This window comes from Ceratotherium simum, chromosome X, assembly GCF_057802395.1.
Source record: "Ceratotherium simum simum isolate JZ-2026a chromosome X, ASM5780239v1, whole genome shotgun sequence".
Lineage (NCBI taxonomy): Eukaryota > Metazoa > Chordata > Mammalia > Perissodactyla > Rhinocerotidae > Ceratotherium > Ceratotherium simum.
Genome location: NC_141940.1, coordinates 115,405,371 through 115,431,464, shown reverse-complemented (window position 1 = coordinate 115,431,464; position 26,094 = coordinate 115,405,371). Strand labels below are relative to the sequence as shown.

At 44.5% G+C, this 26,094-nt stretch overlaps 1 protein-coding gene and 1 long non-coding RNA gene across 3 annotated transcripts in view; both read left to right on the top strand.

The window, feature by feature from the left end:
* The window catches only part of NHS (NHS actin remodeling regulator), a 337,576-nt gene that overhangs the window by 241,517 nt on the left and 69,965 nt on the right, over window positions 1-26,094 (top strand). The gene's annotated exons all lie outside the window — the stretch shown is intronic.
* Window positions 1,240-14,690, top strand: LOC147912007 (uncharacterized). The gene is made up of 3 exons (XR_015550730.1): window positions 1,240-6,577; window positions 12,748-12,841; window positions 12,938-14,690. It is a non-coding gene; the product is annotated as an uncharacterized LOC147912007 (long non-coding RNA).

Below are 26,094 nucleotides of genomic sequence, written 5' to 3'. Positions count from 1 at the left end.
GCCTCCACTGTCTCTGTGGAGACTGATGCACAGCACGGCCATGCTCCAAGGGCCACGCATTGGCCTAACCACTACCAATACGGTTGTATGCAGCCCTGGTCCATGCAAGCGTTGTTCTGCCCCGCCATTAGAGAACACTCCCTCTGAGTTGCTTTTCCAGGTGTGGTGATGGGGAGGCACTGGTTTGTGCCTGCTTTGTTACCTAAGATCCCTTAGGAGGGGAAGGAAACGTGCCTGTGGACCAGGCAGCTTCTAGTGGGTGCCACTGAAACTCTGTCAGTTTCTTCAGGGCATTGCAGTTTCTGAATTTGGGGGTAGAGAAGTTGTGCAAATCCAAATCCCTAGTATCATATATGCTTATGATGAATAACCATTATTTGATGTGCAGGCCACACCTCAGACCAATTAAGCCAGAATCTCTGGGGATGGACTCAGGCATCAGTGCATTATTTTAAAAGCTCCCTGGGTGGATTCTAAGGTATAGCCAGGGTTGAGAATCCCTCACTTAGGTAAGAAGTAAGGACTCCACTCCCACTCTAACCCCCAATTTCCCTCAGGGAACTGAGTGAGACAATTAAGGACCTAAGTTCACACATTTTCATAAGGATCAGTGGATTCAGGGGAGAATGTCCAACAGCCAGGTAGTATTCATCAGGCCTGAAGGACTATGTAATGGGAGAGAGTACCAAAAACGACCCTTCCAGGTGCCTGCCAGAAGTTTCCAGTCTAAGCTCAAGAAGAACAATGGGGAGAAGGCCTTTAGAACAGCTTGACCCAGTTTACCTTGGAGAGTTGGAGATCCAAGGCCTGGTGGTGGCTGGCAGGCCAGGGAGGGATGGGGAAAGCTGCAGGGCTACATGGCAGAGGGCTCAAACTTCTTGGAGCTTCTGGCACTTGATGAGTTTGGCATCTTCTGGCATTAGTGTCAGCAAGGTCATGGCACCCCGCCAACTCTGGACAGCTCACAAGTGGGGAGACCAAACCTTAATCAAAGATGCCTCCAAGTAGGACTTGGCAGATATTGCATTCAGCACAATAAAAGCTGAGGGAAAAATGACTGCTTTTTGTCTCAACAGAAATTTTATTACACTAGGTTTCATCATAAAAATGCTGTAATTTTGAATGTGTGTTTATTATGTACACAATGTAGTTATTCCATTCTTCACCATCTTTCAAACTTGAGTCTCATGGGAGTTTGATTAGGTTTATAGCCATGGAACGATTGTTCCATTGGATTACCTTATAAGCATAGGAATAATTCAGGGAAAAATAAAACTCTCTGCTTTCTTTCCTCCTCAGCCTCTGCCGAATCTCTCCAGCCTGGAGGCAGGCACAGCCACGTGCTGACAATGTTAGATCTTGTAGCTGATAGACTATATGGGGGTAGACTTAAAAGGGATAGCGTGGTCTTCAGGAAAACTGGAGCATGGGACTCAAGCTTCAGGCTCCTGTTGCATCCAGCCTACAAGGGTGTCTTGAGCAGGTGTGAGAACCACTTAAGCTGATCAGGCAAGCTCTCAGGGCCCAGACCCTTATGCCAACCCATAGTCGGGGGCCAGGGGCCCCAACAGCTACTGCCATTCTTTATGCCCAGATCTCTGGGCATTTATGTTTCCCAGAAACAAAGCTTTCACATCAGTATGAATATAAGCTCAGGTCCCTAGTTCATTCCTGGGAAGTCCACATTCAGAGGGAGCAAGGGGTAGGCTGCCACCATCTTGTGACAAAGTCTGTTTTGTCCATTTTATTGGTGTTTTCCATTTTTAATTAATTGATCTGGTTTTATATTCATTTACTTGAGTTTTAAACTTGTTTTTTTCTATTTCTTAAATTGAATGCTTAGTTTAAAAAATAAATACGAGAACTGAGAGCTATAAATTTACCTCAGAGTACAGCTTTGGTCATTTCCATTGCTTTTACTATGTGGGCTTATTGTTATGGGTTTCATCCTCTAGATGATTAGGTTTTGGAGAGGCAGCATGGTGTGGGGAAAATGGGCTTTGGTGTCTGCCAGATCTGGGTTTGAATATTTACGCTGCCATTTATCAGTTGTGTGACTTTGGGAAAATTACAGGATTGCAAATTCCTTATTTCTAAAATGGAGATGATAATATCTGCCTTGTGTATTCTTTAAATGAGGATGAAATGAAAGAATGCAAGCAAAAGACTTGGTATAGTATGCCTAGTAGCTGCTCAATCCACAGTAGCTATGGATAATACTCATATTTAAAATAATATGCCTTTGGCACAGGCAAAAGCTTTGTGGCTGGGAAGCTGCTCTCCATTTGCATGTCTTAGGCAGAGGGCCAGGACAGTGGATGTCCTTTGTGGATCAACCCACTTATCGTAACGTCCTCCAGAGGCACTGGCAGATGGGACATGAAAATACCAACAGTATGCCTAGAGGAGGGCATGCAGCCAAATGTTACACTGGATTGAGCATGCCGAGGCGAGCCAGGAAAAAACTCAGCACAGCACAAAAACTCACCATTGAGAAATTCCTCTGAAGTTTCTTAGTCTCTGTCTCTTGTGGAATCTTCCTCAATAGAATATTTGAGCTGCTCTGTCCCAAACCTGGCCTCTTTCCCAGCTACCCAACTGGGTCGCTTCCCACTCTGTATGGCCTTGACTGCTCATCATGGCCAGGGCCATGAAGGAGGCTAGCATTTGGGGAGCTAAACTTTATGGAGCAGCATCTCTTTGCTAGTCACTGGGCTTGGCTCTGGGCATCACACATGGCTAAGACACCATTCTGCCCCTGAAGACTGCCAAGTCAGGAGCACCATGAGCACCAGAAAGGCCAGATATAGTACCTCGGGGTCCATCCACAGGAAGGAGGGACCAAGTCTCCCTCATGGAGTGGTGTGGGAAACCAAGTGAGGTCGATGGAGGAGGGGACTTTTGAACTGATTCTGTTAGGATAAATAGGTTAAGGTGTATCAAGTTTTGGGTGGATTTTTGTTTGTGGGTTTGTTTTTGGTTTTGTCTTATTTTGTTTTGTTATATAGATGATGACAGAATGAGCTCACTCCGATGATCTTCAAAACTAAAAAAAGTACCTAGTCTCTAAAACCAAGGGAAACATCTTTTATAGAGCCAATATTTTGTAGAAAATTAAAGCCTACTTGCTTTGGGTTGATTCTTGCCTTCTCTAAGTCTGGGGGGTGGGGAGGTGGAAGAGATGGTAAGATTAGGAAGGGATAAGGCTGCAGGAAGGTATAAACAACTGTAATCTGCTGTCCACACCCTCTCTTTCCTGCATAGCCCTGCTGTATGAACACTGAGGTGGAAGTTACTTGTCTGTGTTCAAGGCAGCATCCTCTAGTCTTCTCTGAAGCCCACCTGTGCTTCTGAACACTCTGTTGGGTAGCATGGCTCCCTCCTTCCTCGGTGCCTCTTTTTGGGTCAGCAGGAATACTGAGAAACTCCAGTCTCCTGAGGGATGCTGGCCTTGCATGTGGCTATAACTCTTTGACCTTGAGTGTGGTGATGACTACTGGCTCCCAAAGTGGCAGAAAGGAGATGCAGAAGGGAATTCATCTCAGCCATATCCTCTCACAATTGAAACACACAGGACTGGTTCTTCAGCATTCAGAGGCCAAATGTCCAACTCCAATAAGAGGAAAGATGCAAATATTTCCTCAGCTTTGAAGAACTGAGGCCTCCCAGGAATGTTATCTTTGCTCCTTTCTTGCCCCTACCCTACAAAGTAGCACAGAGGGAGTTTTGATTTATACTTTAAGATAGAATAAATCACTCTTCTCTCACTGCCTTGTCTTTGTGTTATGCTTGCCATGGATGGCATTTGGCCATTAACAACTAGGATCCCTCTTCCATCTAAGTTTTTATCCCTGGAAACCTTCACCAGCAAGTTAGAGCTGGATGATTAATTTTGAAATAAGGATGTGCTTGAGAACAGGCCAGGGGCACACATCAACAGCCACAGAGCCCTTGGCTTAAACGGAAGATAAATTACGCATCCTAACTAATGCAGGCCTGTAGCTTCTGCTCTGAAAGCCAGGGGTGATGACAGGGGCCACAGGTTTCTAGTACTTTCCATACTTACCTTGGGAGGCAAGCAAAATGGCTGCCTGGGAGAATTAAGATAATTGTGTATTGAGTGCTTTTCCTTGGGAAGAAGTTGATTTGTAGGTTCTCTTGATTAGGCTTTTATTTTTTCCCCTTCTGCCCCTCTCCTCTATGCATTTACTTGCTTCATTAAAAAATTTTTTTTACACGGAAGACATCATGGGTAAGAAGAGGAGATTTTATTTTGAAGAACAATGATCACATTAACAAGGTGACAGCAGATAAGCTAAAAGTCACTCCATTTTCTGCTGGGGAAAAATGTTCTTTGTCAGCAAATCGCATTCTGCTTCTCTTTGTCTACTTTCCTTTTATAGGAGGGTGGCAGGCCCAGCCACTGATGGACTGAAAAGAAATAACTGGGAGATAAGATACACCCTTGATTCATATAAGAAGGGAAGCTTTTGAGTTCAATGATAAAAAATGACTTCCTTTCCTGTTCCACAACATTCTTGTGGCTGGAGCTCTCTGTAGGACAGTAACATTTCTCTGCCATTGGTCCAAAGTATCAAGCAGAAAATAACTATGAAATCTGAAACTTAGTAAAGGGCAAAATTCCAATTCATTGCAATTTAATAGATGTCTGGGCCTGGATCAGATTCTGTAGGTACAGAATCTCCCTACATCCTGCCCTGTATTTGGGACAAAATTGAGGACTCCCCCTACCTTTAAAGTATTGCAGACACATCCAGAGCCCCAACCCATCAGTGAAAGAATGGTCAAACCAAACTGGTGTGTAATTACATCTGCAAGTGTATCTATAAAAAAAAAAACCAAGAGGCTACAAAAACGATCAAAGAAAAAGTGAATGGGGGATGAAGGAGGTGAAGAGAGAAAAGGAAGGAAGCTTCCTGAAGGAGCTGAGATTTGAGCTAGGCTTTGATGGATTGGTAGGAATTCATTATCCAGGAGAAATGTTCTGGGGTTATACCTCTGTAAGCTTTGGTTTCTTCTGCAAAATCTCATAGGATTGTGAAGATTGAGTGATGTAATGAAAATAAAGCACATAGCAAAGTGCTTGGCACATGATAAGGACTGAGTGAATATTTGTTGTTGTTATTACTATTATGAGGAGATAGTGTTGGAAGCATGTGAGCAAAACCTTCAGGGTCCTTCACAGGGAAATGATGCTATCACTCATAGGTAATTAAAACCCTTTTCCTTCTAATCTTACCCCATTTTTTCTGAGGCTGACTCTCATCTTTCATATCTTCCATACTTTGGTTAATTTCAGTTCACCTCTGGCAAAATGAAAGCAGATTCAACCAAGATCAAAAGATGTTTTTAACCTGACTCCGTTTCCCAATATGACATCTTATACACTGGTTTATAATTTCAATAGTGGATGGATATTTGAGTGAAGGTGTAAATATAAACCCAATATCTTATGCAAGCATTTCTCTTGGGTTTTTGTTTCCAACAACTTATTTTAGCAACTTCAAAAAATATTCACTCAGGGAATTTTTTTCTTCTAATCTGTGGTTTCATTCAGGTCATAAAGGAAAGGTGTTTCTGGGAGGAAGCAATGAAACTTATTTCTTCTAAAGTTTGGTAGTTAAGATAGAAGGCTAAGTACTTTTGCATCATAAATGATCGATACAATGTGTTTGAGAGGGGCTTGTCCATTGACATTGGGGGCTGAGGAGATTTTGGGCCCGGTGGTTGGGGAAAGCCAGGATGTTAATATTAAAAGTCATTTAATGACCCCTTATTATGTGTTCAGCAGGACAATGGTAATTGCTCTGTCATAGTTGATTCTTATTGCAACCCTCTGATGCAGGCACAATTATGCTTGTTCCATAGATGAGGAAAATGAGGCTTAGAGTATTTACATGACTTGCCCAAGATTATAGCTCAGATGTTGACGAGCCAGGACTTGGACCCAGGTCTGTCTGACTCCAAAACCCATGCTTTTTACCACCAGGTTACTCTGCCTGCAGGGGTTTGAAAATAATGACCCCAAACTAAACGTGAGGGTGGTGTCTTTAGGTTATCATACAGGTTAAGAGTTAAAAGATGTGCTATGGCCTATGCTGTAATCTCTGCTTAAGAAAACTTAGTTCTGATTTGAAGGAGCAAATACCTATCAGCAGAGATGGCCCCCACCAAAATATGAGCCTGTTTGTGAGCTGAGAAGAGGTGTCAGACAAGGGACAGAACCAGTAGTGTCCTGTATCTTGAGAAAACAGAGGGGGGTGGGTAAGGCCTTTTACTTTCTCTTTCAGTTCCTATAATGACTCTAGAACTTTTTGCTAATTAACTTAATTGCCTGTAACTGATATATTTATTACCCGGCATTGTTTATCAATGACATATTGTTCAAATATTCATTTCCTAGGAGAAGGTTGTAAATGTCTTCTGGGATCATAAAAGGTGATGGATTAACAAGTGCTGGAGGTTGTGGCAGGTCAAGAAGTTACAGTGCAGAATTTCCTATACCATCGCTTGGATGTGTTGGCTGTTCAGCGTGAAGAGATGGTGTTTTTCAGTGGTGAGGAGGAGTTTGTCCTCTAATTTCCTAACTTCAGCATCCTGGTGAAGGTGCTTGCAGGGATTATACTTTATCTCATTCAAAGTTTCTGAGCAATATAACAAGTAGCAGATATGATTATAGCTCTTCCTGTAGTTACAAAAACCTATTTTTAAATGTCTCCCTTCTACACTTAGCCGTCTTCATACCACCATCTGCTTTCCCAAATTTCCTGAGGCCATTTGCTTTGGATAGCCACCAAGCTGCCCTGGGCCAACAGCACCACCTGTTGGCTGGAACAGACATTTCTTGGACTCAACGTCTTTTTCCAGCTACCTTCTTTGTTGTACTTTGGGATGATAATACATGTGTCCCTGAAATGCCCTATGCCAACTGGGTGTTTCAGTCACGTAACATTGCTTGCATTTTCTCATCACACCGTGCTCTCTCACATACCTCCAGGCTTGTGTACACTTTTCCCTCTCTAGAATGCTTTTATGACCTGTTTCACCTAGCCAACTCCTAATCAGTTTGGAAGCCTTGGCTTAAACATCACCTTCCTTGGGAAGCCTTTCCTGAAATCGCCCAGTTGATTTAGACATCTCTGTTTCCAGAGCCCATATGCTGTGAATGCCTATATTTTAGTGGTGCTTCCAAGGGCAGAGGATGAACCAGTACCCCTATGGGGAACTGAGCCAGAGGGTGGTGATGGAGACAGGTAGAGTCAGGTATGGCCCAAAACAGCGTTCCATAAGATCTTAAGATTTCTTTGTAATTGTATGCATCATCCTAAACATTCCTATAGAATTAGCACTATTTATTTAATAAAAGATAATCTCCCCCTAAACAATTATTGAGTAAAACTAGTGGTCCAGGAAGATCCCCTCGCATCTATCCTGTGCCTTCCTGAACCCCGAGGCACAACATATTGTATCTCGGGAGTATGTGTAAGTCCCTCTGAAAACCATGTATAATACAGTGTCTTTCTAGTCAGCCATTCTATGGATTCCTTCAGAGTAGGGACTAGGTCTTTCATCTCTGCTATAATATTGCCTAGTGGATTTTATTTTTTTTTTTATTTTTATTTTTTTTATAATTTTATTTATTTTTTTCCCCCCAAAGCCCCAGTAGATAGTTGTATGTTATAGCTGCACATCCTTCTAGTTGGTGTACGTGGGACCCGGCCTCAGCATGGCTGGAGAAGCGGTGCGTTGGTGCGCGCCCAGGATCTGAACCCGGGCCGCCAGTAGCGGAGCGCGCGCACCCAACCGCCAAGCCACGGGACCGGCCCCCTAGTGGGTTTTAGATACTCAAAAAATATTACTTTTTTGGAATGAGTGACTCTTTCTAGTGATATTGGGCATAATAAAGAACCAGTGTCATTAATCCTCAAAGAGACAGATATTCCAGTTGTAGACGCCAAGGTCTCCATCAGCCCACTATTCTTTCTCCAGTTATTCTTGCATTTCATCAGGGACTGGCATTTAAGATTAATTTTTAAAACCATCTTCTTGAGTTATGTTAATATTTATTCACTACCATGATACCAGTATTGTTTTCCACTCTTGTTCATTGTAAATGCATATTTCCCCAGCAATATTGTGGAGGAAATAAGCCTTGATGGGCAAACCTGGGACTCTAAATGCCATTTGTAACTTCTTTTCCATGGGAAAATGTGACCTGAATTAAGAAGAAAAACTTACAAATGAACTTTGGAACACTCTGAAGCTGGAGACTGACTGTAGTCAAGCATCAAACCCCCACACCCTGCAGCTTCAGTTTATATGGCTTATTACCCACAGCCTGAGGGAGGGGAGAAGGAAGCCTAAAGCCAGAGACACAAAGTGACATCCCAGAATCACTGGAGTGGGCAGAGATGACCTCAGATTGGTCCTTCCCTCGGGTCTCTCAGGGTTCTACCAGCATCATCATCAGACTACCTTGGATGTGTAATCTTCCCAGGAAGCCAGAAAAATTCATTCTTGCAAATCCTGCTGACATTTGCATCTCTATGATCCTAAAACTGTTCCTTCTCTTAGACAAATGAACACCTGAATCATCTGTTGTCTCTCCTTAAAAAAACCAATTAAAAAAATCTTAAGTTTATTAAGAAATATTAATGAGTAAAGGAGCTCCTATGTACAAAGCAACTTTCTAACGCATGATCCATTTATTATGAAATTATTCTTCAGAAACTTCCCACAGCTTCCCCTTCCTTCTTTTAGAAATGAATTACTCTAAACCAAAACCCTTCAAGAACAGGCCAAACTAGGCCTCAGTTCTCCTCCATGTCACATTCCAGGTGGTGACACATGGATAAAGGGCTTCTGACAAGAAGGGTAGACTTCTCTACCTGGCTTCTCTAGTGTAGCTTCCGGTATATCATAGGGACCGTTGATTCTCCCCACCTGGTCATTTCTCCTTCTGTTCTTCAACTTGACCCCATCTTTAAATGAAGAAATCATCCCTCCCAGATGGGCACATAATTCTATTTTTATGTCTATTGGAAGAAAATAATAGTGATCTGGAAGTGACAGTTCTGCTTCCACCTGGAAGGCAACCAATGGAGGTCCCAGCCTAGAGCCTGAATCCAGTGTCCCAGCCACGTTCTTAACTGGAAAAAGCTGCTGGAAAGCAAATTCAGAGCCTGAACTGGGAGAAACTGCAAATACTGGTATAGAGAGGGTTTTCTTTGTAATTCATAAAGTTTCTCAGTAAAACGTCCCCTTTTCTGGAATATAATTAATACATGTTTAACCGCAAATGTACAAAAGTTATTTAGGGTATAGACTAACATATTTTCTCAGGACTACAAAGAAGGTTTCTTTCTCTCTCCTTCTCTTTTATATGCTCCTTAGAAAACCTTGCCAAAATCAACTAAAAGGGACCCCCTTTCATTACATACATTTTCCCCAAGAAGTAAAATGAACTAAATTAATTCATTTACTCAGCACTGTAAATACCAGATGAGAAAACTATAGACGCATAGATGTAAATACTGCCTCTGTAATTATTTTTACGTTTGTATAACTAGAGGGCACTGAGAAAAAGAAAAAAAAAAGAAATTATTCAAAGTTCAAAGGTTCCCAGATTTACCAAGAAAATAAGAAAAGAAAAGAAAAAGCCCAAGCATCCACATGCTAAGATAGCCAAATAATCAACCAATATGTTACTCACCAGCATTTTCTTCAAAACAAAGGGCTTTTGTTGAAACTGATGAGAACTCCAAATGCTGAATATTTTTTCCTATTAAATAAAGTTAGTAATTAATGTAGTGATTAAGAGTGCAGGAGTTGATTTCCTATGTTGACATTCCAACGTACAGCCAAGGTTGGGAACTACTGCTCTAGGTATTTAGTTGTAACCATTATTTCTTCCTCTCACAGATAGTTCACTTTGGCCCTAACGTGGTTTGTAATTATTCCTTCCTTCCTTTTGAGGGTCTCCATCTGTAGGTTTCCCAAGTGTGTGGGAAGGGAAGGGTGGAGATCTTTTTCCCCCTCTCTCACCTGTGTCTTTGGATACCTTATCTTCTTAAGAAGACAGCCATGGACATTGTTGAATATTACAAAACTAACACCACATTCTAACAAATTGTAGTTCTTCTTGTTCCACGGCATCACTCTGCTATTTCCCTGAGGGGTTTCTGGGGTTATGCATTGGCATTCATAGATTCATAGTCTTTAAACATATCATCTCTCCTTCTCTTCCTTACATCCACCGATTGTTTCTTGAGAGTGGCTCTGGGCCACTCACCTTGGTTATTCTCTTCCCCAAACCACGTGACCCAACATCAGCCTGACAAGCCCAGGATGGGAGGAGGGAAGGTGGGCTTCTGGGACTGAAGGCTAGCCATAGGGAGCCTCTCTGAACTGGCACTTCCATGGGCCATAATTGAAATGATGTGCAGACCTTGAGTTATGACAATATTTGGAGCCATCAGAAAGGATTTACTTTGTTTTTAAGAAGGCTTTAGTTTATCATTGTTTTGCTCAAACTAGCAATTCTCAACCATTTGTATCTGTTTTGTCATGTGGCTAGAAATTTATTTTAAAGAACTGCATCAGCTAGACTTTTCTGTGTAACAAATCACCCCAATATTTAGTGGCTTAAAATTTAATAGGTGGTTCTTCTGGTCTGGGCTGGCTCAGTTGAGCTCTGCAGGGCTTGCTTAAGTGTCTGTAGTCAGTCAGCTGGGGCTGGAAGACGTAGGGTGGCCTCATTCACATATCTGGTTGTTAGCATGCGATGGGCCAGGATGAGGGGGGGCAACTGGGCCACATGTGTCTCATCACCCCAGCCTTCTTTGTAGAGTGGCAGTAAGCATGGGGAGGTACCAAGATCAGCAAAAGTAAAGGCTGCAAGGCTTCTTGAGGTCCAGGCTCAGAACACATACAATGTCACTTCTACCACATTCTATCAGCCAAATCAAGTCACAAAGCCTGCTTAGATTCAAGCTGGAGAAAGACTCCACCTCTTGATGGGAAGAGCTGAAATGTACTGTGGCTATTTTTGAAATCTACCACAATAACCAAGCACCCTTATTTGCAAATTTTTAAGATACAAATTAAAGTGAATTTGAAGTTCTTCCACTAATAAGGTAACTCGCGCTTGCATTCAAATAAACTTTATAAGTGGGAGAGAAAAGGGTGGGAATTGCCCATGGCCATGACAATGAGTGGTCCATGTAAGCACTATCTATTATGTGGGTCATGGCAGAAAAGGTTGCAAACAGCTGTCTAAAAGGCAGTGTGGTGAGGTAGAAAGAGCATGAACCTTGGAATCAGATAGACTTGAGTTCAAACACCATGTCCCCAACTGGTTAGCCAGATGGCCTTGGGCAGGTTACTCAATTTCTCTAAGCATCAATTTCCTCAACCATAAAACAGGAATAATAAGACCCAAGGCATAGGGTTGCTGCGAGGATTAGATGAGATTATGATGTCATGCCCAGCACATAGTAAAGAGCCATTTCATGCTAGTTTCCTTCTCGGTCACCTTAACTTTTTGAAACGCATGTGTAGTGGGCATAGTAACTCTTCTACTCGAAACAAAGTTGCCCAGTCCTTTTCCCTGACAGATACCAGCTTTTCTTTCTCTACTTATTGCTTATCTTTGAGAGATTACTTTGATATGGTATTTTTCAACCTAGGATCTTAGCAGTGTTTGCAAACATAGGCTTACACTTAACAATTCCAAGATAATTCTTAGTTTTGGTGCTACAAATTATTTCACATTTTCGAGTTGTGCATAGCTTGGTTTTTCTTTATGGTCTGGATATACTGTGGAATTTTGGAAACCGACGATCAGAAAAGAAGGCTTTGAAATAATAGAAGTTGGGCAGCAATGTATGGGAATGATGTTCTCCCAGAAAGGATGCATTTGCATTGGATAAGGTTCTCAAACATATCCAGGAGCTCTAAGTTGTGAGGTTGGTCTTTGGTGGCTAGGGGGGGCCAGATTAGGCAAAACCTCTGCTTCTCCTCTGATGCATTCCATAGGGCTCCATTTTGGCTAAATCATCATAATTCCCACCAAGACAGCACAGAATGATAATGGTTTTATTTATTATTTTATATGCATTGCCAGTATATGCAAAGCTTTACAGCTTGCTATAAATCGAGAGGGATTATCACAGCTGTTACTTATTTTAACAGGTCACAATACAGTAGTTTATGCCAGATGGTTTGGAGAATTTTGAGAAAGAAATTTTATACAGGCAGCCATATAGATACTAGCTTGGGTAGTTGTGCCCTGAAATTAATTTACATTTGTTGTGATATAAAATATATATGAATAAACACATAGTTCCTTATAAACGAGTGAGTCATTTTATAGCAATGATTTCTTCTGGAAGTCCTAGGTTCTCTTGTGAGCAGTGGTGGGGAAGCAGCAGTAGTAATGTGCTGCTACCAGGACAGATGAGAAGTAAGGCTCAGCAACATCCATAGCTATGGAGGGGATATCCAACTTGCCTGAGGGAAGTAAACTTTGGAGGCAAAACTGGGTTTCCATCATTGGAACCAAAGAGAATAAAGCAGGGAAGCCACCCTAGGTAAACATAAGGAGGGGCTGTGTATGGTGAAGAGTAGAGCTGAAATTGGGATCCCTAAGGTCACCAACAAAGTCAACTTGGGGCAAAAAGTTTACCCAGCCTGGGCAGATCACAGAACATATTATTGCCCTTGCAGATGCTGAAGTTTATGTGTAGAGTGGTCAGTTTTGGATGATCAGCAGAAACGGGAAGAAGAAATAAGCACTGATGATCAGAAATCATTTCAGAAGGTATTTTTGGTTCCAGTTTTCGTAGAACAATAGACTTTCAGAAAGAGAAACCTAGAGGAAACCTTACAGATCATCTCCACCCTCCTTGTTTTACAGATGAAGAAACAGACCAAGAGGATCATTTAAATATTGTCATCTTGGTTCTTTCTATAAAAAAGTAAAATCTGACTGTCAAGGTATTTGGACTCTGTCTGCTCCTCTAGTCTCCCTCCCCTTGATCTGCCCCACCCGTTCCTCTCCTCCTTCACACCTCATGCTGGGAAAGGACCACCTGTCAGAGCAATCCAAAGACCTGGTCTAAAGCACAGCTGGGTTTTCTTGATAAATTGCCCCAAGATATAAAAGTAATATACCACCTCTGGAATGGGAATAAAATTATTTAGCCTTTTCAAGTCAATTCTTCCAGCTTTTATAAGACGAGTTAACTAAGATCTGTTGGTGTCAACAAAATAATGAAGCAGAAAAGGTGAGTTTAAAACGGATTTAGGGCATATAACAGGGGTAATCTATGTGTAGAAAATCAGGAGGTGACAGTATTTTGAAAGTTGAATATCCCATGAATGTCAAGGGACAGAACTAGAACCTTTAGTATGGATTCCCCCAAGATGACTAGTAGAAGAATTGAAGCTTTGGAAATGTGCAAGCTAGATAATACTGAAATGCCCCACTCTTTTCAGAGATGCTGAGCTTCTGGTAACTTCAGCTCTCTGAAACACAGCACTAAGACCGAGAGTAAGTGAAAGGAACTTTCCGAGGCTGCAGAGAGTTGTGAGCAAGCCCATGCACTTGATTGCTTAGCTTCTTGCTCAGACCACTAGTAACTCTTTTTTAATGGATGGATGTTACCCAGCCATGGTGTCTATTTTCCCCAGCCCACTGTTGATTCAAATCATGGGAAAGGAGCTAGAGGAGGGTGAGAGAGGAATGGTAGTGGAGAACTAAATATCAAGGAAAGAGCTTGGAAATCCAAAAAGGAGTCTTTGAAATGTGTTACCATAGAGACCAATAATAAGCCTTCTTAATAAAGACCTAAGTAATCAGCAAAGCATTAAATTGTGTTTTGTATCATCTGATTAAAGAGATAGGAGAGTGAATTGTTCGAGGTAGGCTAATTCTGGTAATAAAACTCCCAACATTTCAGTGGCTTATTTCTCACTTACATTGGAGTCTAAGGCAGGTCAACATATAGTCATTTGGGTACCCAGGCTCCTTCCATCTTGGGGTTCCACCACCCCATAGAGCTTCTGTGTTCAGCCAGCAGGGCAGAGAAGGGAGTGTCTGGGGGAATGGGGAGGAGTTTTTACGGGCCAGTCCTGGAGGCACACATCCCTTTGCCCATATTCCATTGGCTGGCACTCGGTTACATGGCTGCACCTAACTGCAAAGGAGGCTGGCTGTAGGAGACAGATGGAGACAGTTTGGTGAACAACTAACTAGCCAGTTTCTTGAGGAAAAGTATAAAATATGCTTTAAAACAATGAGAGGCTTCAGAAAACTGCTCTTGGTTGGACGAACTTTAGTTATATGGAAAATCACCTATGTAGACGTTTACATTTCCTGGCAATACCAGTTAAAGGGAATAGTTATGTCCTGAGCCACGCTGTAGATCAGAGGCTGGCAAACTATGGCCCATGGGCCAAATCCCACCCATTGCCTGTTTTCGTAAATAAAGCTTTATTGCAACACAGCCACGTCCATTCATTTATGCCTTACCTATGGCTGCTTTTGAGCTACAACAGCAGAGTGGAGTAGTTGCAACAGATACTGCACGGCCCACAAAGCCTAAAATATTTACTATCTGGCCCCTTACAGAACAAGTTTTCTGACCCCTGCTCTAGATCATCACTGTCCTAAGGGAGGACACATTTGCAATTGTTTTCCTCCTGAGACCTGGTACCCTTGGCTTCCAGGAAAAACAAGTGGGACGCCCACATGGACTGGGATATAAACTCCATCCTTAGAATATCAGCTCCAACAGGGCCCAGACTCTGCTCTATCCCTACCATCACCCAGCACAGTACCTGGCATCCAAGAGATGCTCAATAAGTGCTTCTGTTTGAACCATCAAGCCATAGGAAGCATCAAGTACCCTAACTATCATACAGGGGATAGGGACCCCAGAAAAACTACCATATGAGTCTATGTGTGAAGATCTCAAACATGGTTAAGAAGGAACTACTTTAGTTGGCTTTTATTATCTGCCAAGCACCATCATTGTGCTTTATAGCTATTATTTTATTTACTCTTCCTAACAGCCCTATAAATTAGGTATTCCTGTTTGCATTTTACATAAGGAAACCAAGGTTCAGAGAAGTCAAATCATTTTCCCACGGCCACACTGCTAAGAGATGGAGGAGCTAGGATTCAAACACAGGTCTTTCTGGGACCAAAGCCCAGATTTTCTCCCTCTACACCATGGGGCTTGCTAAAACCTTATTCAAATGTAAGCAATCTAGTTATGTCATTTTCATCACGACTGTTAACAACAACCTCATTATTGTAAAGATCAATGAGAAGGGGAAGACATGGCCATTTTCATTGCTTTTTGGAGTTCTGCAGGTCTCATTGCCAAGGCTCTCTTTTGATAGAGCAGCCCTGAAAACCCAGAGCAACACAGTTCATCTCCTTGGGATGTGTGATTAGTGACTTGGCCACCAGTTCCCCATGATCTTGCCAGGGATAGCTGTAGAGGGCAGCTGTTTTGCTCACCCGAACATAAATTCTTACGTTAAGGTCTGAGCTGTTTGAGTCCACACGTGGTGGGTCTTCCAGTGCCCCAAGTGGAGCTGGTGTGGGAGCTTGTTAATGCACAGATGGCCAGGCCTCACCCCAAGTCTGATTCAGCCTGTCTGGGTGCAGCCTGAGAATGTGCACCTCTAACAAGCTCCCAGGTGCTGCTGGTGCCGCTGGTCCTTTGATGAGCAAGGCTAAGGGAAATACTTTCCTTTTCTTTTTAGAAACTCCAACTGGCCTTCCCACCCACCCTACAATTCCTATCAGTGTCCACTCCATCAAGACTTCCTGAAGCTCAAGCCATCCCAGGTTTGCCTTTGGCAGGCAGAACTGCTCCCACTGACCTCTTGGTGACTTTTGGCATTCTTGATCGTGCTGCCTTCTTGAAACCCTTTCGTCCCCCAGTCTCTGAGATGGAGTCCTCCCTCCCTCCTGGTCGCCTGCTTCTCTGACCCATCTCTCTCTTTTTCTCTGGTGGCCTCTTTTCCTTTGCCTACCCTCTCCCTTAAACTTGGAGGTTCATGGCTCTCTTCCCACCCTCACTGGAGGAGTTACCACACCACCTCCTCCCACCTCATCCTTCCTATCCTAAACATTCTGTGTCTTCCAGGGGAACTCCAGCCAGATTCTCCATCCTTGCTGGCCGCTGGCAGCCCTCCAAGGAGGTTGGCATGAGTGGAGTCAGAGGAGAACAGCCAACCCAGACTAACTTGGGTTCAGTGTGATACTTTATGTGACCACAATCATAATTCATAGTAATGTCAATTAGGAACTACTCTCTACCAGTGCTTGTGCAAACGCTCTGATTTCTTGTGACCCTGGCAAGTTGAGTGTTTCACCACAATTTGTGAATTATGGAGGAATCACCGGCCTCATGGACACAGTACTGCCCATGCATGCAAATTTGCCCAGGGCATAAACATCTCTCTTTGAAAATAGGTGGCTGGCCTGGTCAGAAAATAGTCAAGTTTTCCCTAAATGGGTATCTAAGGCGTCAAGGCAAATTACCAAAAACTGCGTCACATAAGGCATCTTTGGATAATTTCATTCACTGGTTTTTCCCTTGTTATATATTAGGATATTTCCCATAAGTGTTGTAAGTGGCCCTAAATGGCTTTCTGTCTTCTGCATGTGGCTGTTATATATAGAACCTGCCAGCCTAAGGCATGGGCACACACTGCCATGGTTTTTAACCAGGTTCAACCTCAGAGCTGGTTTAGTAACCCACCCTTCCCTGGAGATTAGCACATGGCTGCAAAGGCATTGTCTTTGCAGTGTTTTTAAGCCTGGGCAGAGTGAGTTGTATCTAGGATGCTAGGTTTCGGAGTCCAGAGATGAATAGGGGGAGGGGACGCAATGCTACAATTTTCAGGCCGCTCTATTCCTGTTACACGCGAACAAATGTTCCAGGCCAGTCTCTGTCCCCTCTCTTGCCCAGCCTGGAGGAGTTGGCACGGTCAGCGTCTCTGATTCCTCTGCTGTTGGCAAGAGATCGGGGACAAGGGAGGTGAGAAGGGAGCCACGGGGGTGCGGTGATGAGCAGCAGTGTTGGGTCCAGCCTGTTGGTGACGTGCCGAGCCCACCGCCACTCCGGGCATGGGTAACGCGCAGCACCAGCGGTCGCGCTACCGGAGAAGGAAACGCACAGGTACCAGTAATCCGGCTCCGGGATCCTCCGCAGCCCCCGGCTTGTCTAAGCGCACAGGGCCGGCTTTGTGGCCGGCTCCCGCGCGCCGCCGAGTTTGGGGCTGGGGGCTGAGTCCTGCAGCTCACTGCGGCTGGCGGCAGGGGACGAATTATTTTTAGCAGGTTCCCTTTAGCCCAGCGGAGCCGGGAGATGTTCGCGGAGCCGGGCGGCTGTCTGCAGAGCGTTGATGCAACCGTGCCTGCTGCCCGGGAGGTTTGGCTGCCGCAGTCCCCTCCATTCACTGGGCTGTAAATCGAAGCTGTCTACACCGGCAAAGCGCTCCGATCCCAGCGTGGCCCCGGGGCTACGTCCCGCCCAGGTCTCCCGGCACCTGATTTCCCAGTGGTCAATTAGGTGTCTCAGCCTGCAGCATTGAAGCAGTGGAGGGGCCAATGCCCCGGCTTTGATGGAGCGCGCCGTGCGCAGAGACCTCCCCAGTCGACTTCCTCATCAGAAGGCAGCATCCATTCATAATTCTCTCTCTGCCTGTGGACCGAGTTAGGCTGAAGCTGGGCATGGACTCCTGCGATCTCCCTTTTTGTATCTGAAGGAGAAACTAAGATAAAAGGGAAAAGGAAGGGGGAATGCGGTCCTAAAGCAACAGGGCGCTGGAAAGCCCCCAGAGGCCTCTCCTTTGCGGGGAGAGGGAGAAGAGGCAGATCCTGAGCCCAGCGCTCCAGCCAGCTGCTGCTTCGCTGCGGAGCCGGCACGCATGCCTACCTCACCTGACGGCCGCATTCCCGGGGAGCCGGCGCGGGGCCCGGCGGCGCGCCCAGGGCGCACGGGCGGTAGGATTTCTGCACCGGGGGAACGATGCGCGGGCGGGCTTCCCAGGGCCGAGCCTGAGCTTGAGCGGGCGCCTGGGGAGGCTAGCCTCGGCGTGGCGCCCCAACGCAAACCCCCGGGATGCTGCACGACTCGCAGCCCAGGCCATGCGGGTGTGTGTGAGATGGGACCAGCTTGGGGGGAGGGGGTATGGGTAGGTGACATCATTTTTAACTAATCTTTCACACCTCTGGGTGGTGGGTGAACTTGAGGGACAGAGAAGGCAAGAGCCGCAGCCCCGCCGCGCGCTAGCCTGAGAGGAAATCCCCTCGGCCGAGGTCTGAGAGCAGGGCAGAGCTAAGAGGGCAGTCAAGGTGGACCGCGCATAGCTCTGAGGGGCGAAGGGAGCAGCTCTGGCTTTCAGGGGTCTTTTATTTTTTTAAAGCATTTTGCAGCTGCAGCTTTGAAGTTTGCCGCCTCCTCCCCAGCCCTCATCCCGGGTTCTGGGGCGGGGCGGCACTTTTCCACGCGGCTGCCCAGGCCTTTACCAGCTGGGTGGAGGGGGCTGCAGGGGTTGCCGTGTCTAGTGATGGGCTTCCTGCAGGGGACAGGGGGACTCGAGGGCGCTGCGAGAGGGAGGGCGCCCTGAGGCTGGCCTTTTGGGAGCTCCGCGGGCTGGGGAGAAGTCAGGGATCCTGCTTGGTGCCCCATCCTGTTTTCCTGCCTGCCACTTGATGTTGGGTGACATTTTGCCTGTACAAGGGTTTCACTGTCATGGAGCTGGCTGCGATGCTGTAAGGCAAATGGACTGTTAGGATGAGCTGGAAGAGAGAGGCGAGGGAGCTGGAGCTTTTCCTTTTGTGGCAGTGTTAACCCCATCCAGCCTGTTCCCTTGGCACACCTGTCCACCTGGGTCACCATCTGTGGCCACGAGTGGGTCTGTCTGGCTGACTAGCCCTGCCAGGGCTGGTGAGCCAAAGCTAGACTTGCCCAGGACGTGCCAGGCCAGGAATGTGTGGGCAGTAAAAGAGCAAAGCCCCTCCTGGCGCCCCCTCAGGAGAAGGTTAAGCAGGCCCCGCCATAATGGTGCACAGTGTTTTAGCCATAGTGTGGTCTGCTCTTGAGTTTGGGAGCTCTTGTTTTATGAGGTTTTTATTTTGCAGTTTTGTGCCTCCTGGTCACCAGTTTGTTTTTCACAGCTGCTTGTTAGCAAGTCAAAGATAACAGCATCTAAAAATAGCCTGCGGCTGGAGATGCAGCTTAGCTTGACCCCACTATTACGAGGACGGGGTCTCCCTTCCCAGCTGCGTGAGAGTGAGCCAAACTTGGGCCCCCAGACAGCCTGAGACCAGGTCCACACATCCTTCCGTGCAGTTTAGCCTCCATTGTCAGGACAGGGCAGGGATGCTGGGGTGCTGGTCTGTGTGAGAAGGGCAGCAGCTCATCCATTGGTATGTGAGGCCCAAAGTAACTGGGCTGCAATATTGGGGGATGGGAGCCTGGACAGGGACCCTTCTCTCACCACCAGCCATGGGCATCTGCAGCTTGACATTCCCTCTGAGTTCTACCCAGCCATATATATGGGGTGTCCTCCTCTGTGCTTCAGGGGCCAGCAGGCCACTCCTCCCAAAGGAGTTTGGCCCGGAATACAGGGGGACCAAAGGGTCCAGTGTGGTGCTTAAATCATGCCAGCTTCCTCAGTGCAGATAGTAACTGGGGTGCCGCTCTTTCCTTTCCAGATAGAAACCCCTAGAGAGTTGAGTGAGGAACATCTTCCTGTTAAGTGAGAGGTACACAGTCTGTCTGAAGGGGGCCACCCCCAGCTGATGGGGAAGGTACCACATGGAATGGAGACTTTTCAGTGATTGCAGTCGATGGCGGGAAGCCCAGGTTTCCTGTGGGTCCTGGATCCTGAGAGCCTATTAGGCATCTCCCATTATTTCTTTTCTTTTTTTTCTTTGTGAGGAAGATCAGCCCTGAGCTAACATCCATGCTAATCCTCCTCTTTTTGCTGAGGAAGACCGGCTCTGAGCTAACATCTGTTGCCAATCCTCCTCCTTTCCCCCTCGCCAAAGCCCCAGTAGGTAGTTGTATGTCATAGTTGCACATTCTTCTAGTTGCTGTATGTGGGACGTAGCCTCAGCATGGCAGGAGAAGTGGTGCTTCGGTGCGTGCCCGGGATCCGAACCCCGGCCGCCAGTAGCGGAGCGCGCACACTTAACCGCTAAGCCACGGGGCCGGCCCCCATTATTTATTTTCAAAAGCCTTCATTTCCCCCACATTAGCCTTTTCTTTAGTGGCAAAGGTGGCAAAGTCCAGCATAAAGAAAAAAGGCCCCCTCTGTTCTTGATTTGGTTGAATGATCAGAATTTTTTTTGCAAAAATGCATTGGTAACTGCTGAAAAAATGTAAATGCCTAATTTTTCTACAGTGAAAGAAACAAACTAAAGAGCATGGGAATTTAAGAGGGAAGGTGTGAATACTCACCATCAGTTCTCTATTCAAGATAGAACCTACCGGGTGATTCTCTCTTCCCTTTCAAAGTGAATTTTAATTTTAAAATTTTACCTTTATTTTCTGTAGATCATTAATATAATCACTGAGCAAATATTAAGATAGAGGGCTTGATTTAGGGGAAAGAAAAGACCAGGAAACAGAAAGCAACTCTGAGAAATCCATCATTCCTCTAGTCTTCTAGTAGAGACTTGAAAATAATTGCTGGTTTATCTTTAAATGTCCCCAATCTTTGTGTTCCCTTGTGTTCTCAGGATCCGGAGAGCAACATGATGCAAGACTACTGATGATTCAATGTAGCCAAAAGGCCCAGTGCAACAGTAGCTAACTCTTTGGCTTAGAAGAGTAGATGGGAAGAACATGAGTTAGGATTCAGATTTCATAAAGATGTCATTAACTTTGCTCTGCCTGTAGCAAATAACATGTCAATGATCCCTTGCTCTTAAACAGAAAGGGGCTGCTTCCTCTTGAAGCTCAGAACCTGAATCAGCAATTAACTAGAGACTCACACTGAGTGTACTGGTCAGGGAAAGCTAAATACTGTAACAAATAAGCCCCAAATCTCAGGAGTTTAACAATGCAGTTTATTTCTTATCACATAAAGTCTAATCAACTTTTAGCTTGTGATGACAAGGAACCTAGTCTTGTGCCCTCTTGAGGCTCTACCATCCCCTTGGGCCTCAGAGTCCTTCCTGGGTTCTTCTGCAGATAACCAGCAGAAGGGGAAAGAGAGAGCATGAAGGATTGGAAGCAGTACACCTCATCGTCACCTACATTCCACTGGCCAGAACTCAATCACATGGCCATATCTAATTGCAAGATAGTCTGGGAAATGTAGTCTGTGCCATGGCAATAAACTCTCTGGCATGGAAGATGCCCTTCTTTTAGCTCTACTTTGGAATTTGGCTTTGGCTTTGGACAAGTCACATGGTCAAATACTGATTTCTATCTTAAAAATGGTGGTAATTCCACCTGTCCTTTCCTGTCTCACAGGAATTGGTAAGGTATTGAGACATAGAAGTCTCCTAGAGGGACCATCTTGTCTAGCCTCTTTAGGCAAGGTCATTGTCATTATTCCCATGTTATAGACCACTTACCCAATGTGACACAGCTAGGTTACGGCAAGGCTGGAATAGAACCTAGATCTCATGCTCTCAGCTCAGTGCTCCTTCCATCGTATTCCGTTCACCCTGCCCTCTTATGAAAACAGTTATATATGATATAGTTTCGGAAAGCTGATACACAGTCCCTGGACAGCCTTTCATCTTGTATAATCACTAAAAATATCTATTCATATTATTTAAAATCCACGTGAGATTTTTTCCAGTTCTTACTGTCAAACCACTTATAGTTAGGCTTAGAATAGCCAGGCACTGGTCTATGCCCTCTACACACATTAACTCATTTGATGCTCATAAGAACCTGGGGAGGTAGGCACTGTTATTATCCCCATTTTATGGATGAGGATGCTGAGGCACAGAGAGGTTAAGGAAGTTACCCAAGGTTTTATGGCTAACAAGTGACAGATCTGGGATTCGATCCCAGGCGATCTGTCTTCAGAATCCACTCCTGGATTATTTTACTACACTACATCTCTGATCTGGTAGACTGGGCCCAGCCCTCTCTGGTGTGTCCTATCAACGTAGACCCTGATACTCAGGATTTAATATTCTGAGTTTCCTCTCTTAGTGAGTGACCTTGAAGGTCCATGACAGGGAGTCATTTGTAAATTTGCTGAGGCATGAATTTGAGCCCCAAGCGTATGAAATTGATACACAGGATTGAGCCACTTAGCTAGTGACGGAGCCTAATCCCCAACCTCCAGCTCCAATGGTCCAGTAGAGACTTTATTTTTTCCTTTTAAAATTTTTGGTTTACTTATCACTAAGTAGGCAGTAACTATTGTGAAGTAATAAAAATGTTTCCTTGTGAAAAGCAGCCATCGCAGGAGGAAGGACTCTTCGGTGTAAGGTTAAAAGGCAGTTGATGTGGTGGGGGTGGGGCAAGGCGAGCATAATCACTTGACTCTTGAGGTAATTGGTAGTTGGGGTTGTTTTGTCTACCTATTGTTGCATAAGAAACCACCCCAAAACTTACTGGCTTAAGAAACAACAGCCAATCTATTGGTTCAAGATTCTGCAGCCTGGGATGAGCTCACCGGGCAGTTCTTCTGCTAGTCTTGTTGGTGGTCAGCCAGTTGCTATGTTACCTGGGGGCTAGGCTCAGCTGGGATGCTGGGCTGGCTGTGCTTCTGTCTCTTTCTGTGTAGTCTCAAGGCTTCTCCTTCTCCAAGCGGCCTCTCCACGTGGTCTCTCCAGCAGGGTAACTGGACGTATTACCTAGTGGCTTAGGGTCCCCAAGGATGCAAAGGCAGAAGCTTCCAGGCTTTCTCAAGGCTGGGCCTGCGACTTGTTTTACCAACAGAATGAGGCAAGTCACAGGCCCAGCCCAGATTCCAGGGCAGGGAATTAACCAAGAGTGTGAATACCAGGAGGCGTGGAAACAGACTCCCATAGTGGTGAAGTCTGAAGCTTCTGTATTTACAAATATGAGGATTCCCAAAGGTCTCAGGAGAAGTTGACTATACATTAAAATGTAGGTTAAATAAAATCCATTCCTTTTACTCCAGTGGAGAAAGACTGTTGTATATGCTTGTTTCTTTCTCCATTCCTAAACTAACGTACAATGTATGCCCATGAAAGCACCGAGGCTGCAGGTGTGACTGCCCAAAAGGAAAGGAAACTGAAGTGTGTGACTTCTGTTCTTTTGCCCTTCCCAAAGTGTGTCTCAAAGGTATCCACTTTCAAAAAGGTATCAGTACCCACCCTCAGACATGATCTAAGGATAGTTTCTGAAAAGTCAAGAGCATACCAATTGGATCAGGAGACAAGACTATTTCTGATCTCCATCTACTCTTCTCTAGCAAGTCACACATTCTGAGGTGACTTGGCATGCACAACAGGAGCTGCCTCAGGAGGTAGAGCTGCTCCCCTGCAGAAATGGGCTAATGGGTTCAATCCATCAGGGTTCCATTTCAGATCATCTTCCCCAGGCTCTTGAGTCACTATAGCCAGTGGGGGTGCAGTGGCTACTGTGATGCACGACCCAAAACCCCCTTCCTTATCAGGACTCAAGCACTCATTCCTCAAACACTCATTCTTCAGAGCTGGGCACTGGTGGCTGACAGCTCACAGCCAAGTCCTTCTTTGGGAATTGGCTTTGGCTGAAGAGAGCCACCTTGCCCAAGGTCACACCCCTTCCCAGGTAGGTGCACATCCAATGACTGGTCATCTTGCCTCAATTCAGGACAATTCGGCAGGGCCATCCCAGCTCCAGAGCTTCCCCATGGGACTGGCTGAGCCTTTGCTGTGACTGTATCACAGCCCAACTTCTCTCTCTGCCCAGTCCTACTTAGTTCCTCCATCAGTGTTGACCCAAAGAGCATTGCCTACTAAGCTTCCCACACACCAACGTCTATCTCAGTCTACTTCCAGGGAACCTGACCCGAGATAGGGGACTTGTAGACTGGGTTACTTCCTGCTACAGGTTAAGCCACTGTGAGCGCACATAGAAGCAGGACACACAGCATGGGCCTTCCCCAAACTGTTCCTTTTGGGAAGAGATGACAAGTACTTAAGCAACAATACGAGAAAAAGAGCAAACATAATGTAACACAGTCATAAGTTAGTCTGATGCCTCAATGATTTTTCCCCTCCTTACTCTACCCCTCACAACTTCCTCCAAAGTTATTTTTTTTAGGGGATGGGTGATTCATGACATTGATTATATGGTTAACAATTGCGCCTAAGCGCTCTCCCACCTGATTATTTCTTCCTTTGGGCATGGCACTGGCAATCAAAATTTATCTTTCAAATTAAGGCTATAATTATATTTTGATAAAGATCTAGCAATTCAATGAGAATGAAATTTTGAGGGTTGCCAGGATACGGATGACTCTGGGTTATAGAGAAGGGTTTGCATGCAGAATACTAATAGGTGGTTCAGCACTCTTATCTAGACCTTTCCAATAGCGTCTGATAATGCAGGCCCATCAAGTACTGTTTCTCTGCTATTATTCTAGGAGGATAAAAGCGATGAAAGATATAAGCAGGGTTTTATGAATGAAAAGGTGATTCATCAGATGTCTTTTGGTCTATCTCCCTCGAGTTAAGAAATAGAGTAATAATTATGTGGTGTTACCTCAAAATATAGGAGACAAAAGCTTTCTCTTATTTTTTTGCCTCCTCTTTTATTGTAAATAAAAGCAAGATGTCTTAGATATTGAGTTATTGTTTTGTGTTGGGAGATAGGGACCTGCGTTTGCAATGGTGTTGACTCCCAGGGAAACAGAAACAGTAGAAATGTGTATGGTGTCATATTCTAATTTTTCTTTACCTCTCCTTTCCCTTTTACACTGTCTGATTATTACTCATTCACTCATTCAATAAATATGGAGTCTCAAGTATTGTGCAGGTCTTGCTGAGGGATCTAGGAAAGTTTAAAATGGATAAGCACATATGAAAATAATAAATAACAATACATACAGTAGCACCCAACATGTTTTTTTGGGAGGTGGAGGGAGTAATTTTTTTTGAATTGAGATAAAACTTACATACAACTAAGTTGTGTACAGGTCTTAAGTGTTGAGTTCAATGATCTCTCACATATACATTTGTGTAACTACCTCCTGAAATAATATATAGTACCTTTCCATCACCCCCAAAATTTTTGAGTACCCTTTTCCAGTCAATCTTCCACCCCCTTTGGCAACCATTATTTTGATTTTTATCACATAGATTATATTCGCCTATTCAAGAGCTTCATATAAATTGAATCATACAGAACGAGTTTTTAAAAATATCTGGCCTTTTTCATTCATCATAATATTTTTGAAATTTACCCATGTTGTTGTATACATCAATAGTTCATTCCTTTTCATTCCTGAGCAGTAATCCATTGTAAGAATATACCACAGTTTGTTTATGCATTTAGTTGGGCTGTTTCCAGTCTGGGGCTATTATGAATAAACCTGCTAAGAATATTTTTGTATAAGTCTTTTTGTGGATTTATGTTTTCATTTCTTTTGGGTAAATATCTAGGAGTGAAACTGCTTAGTCATAGGGTAAGTGTATGTTTAGTTTTATAAGAAACTGGCAGAGATTCTTCAAAATGTTTGTACCATTCTACACTCCCACCAGCAATGTATCAGAGTTTTAGTTGCTCTGACCTTTACCAACACTTGGTATGTCAGCAGTCATTCTGGTGGATATGAAATGGTATCTCATTGTGGTTTTAATTTGAATTTCTCTGATGACAAATAATGTTGAATACCTTTTCATGTGCTTACTAGATATTCATATATCTTCTCTTGTGAAATGTCTAGTTAAGCCTCTTCCTCATTTTTAATTGGGTTCTTCGTCTTTTTATTATTGATTTGTAGTAGCTCTTCATATGTTCTGGATGAAAATTCTTTGTCAAATATATGGATTGTAAATATTTATTTCCAGTCTGTGCCTTGCCAATATATTTTTTAGTTGTGTTCTTTTGATGAGCA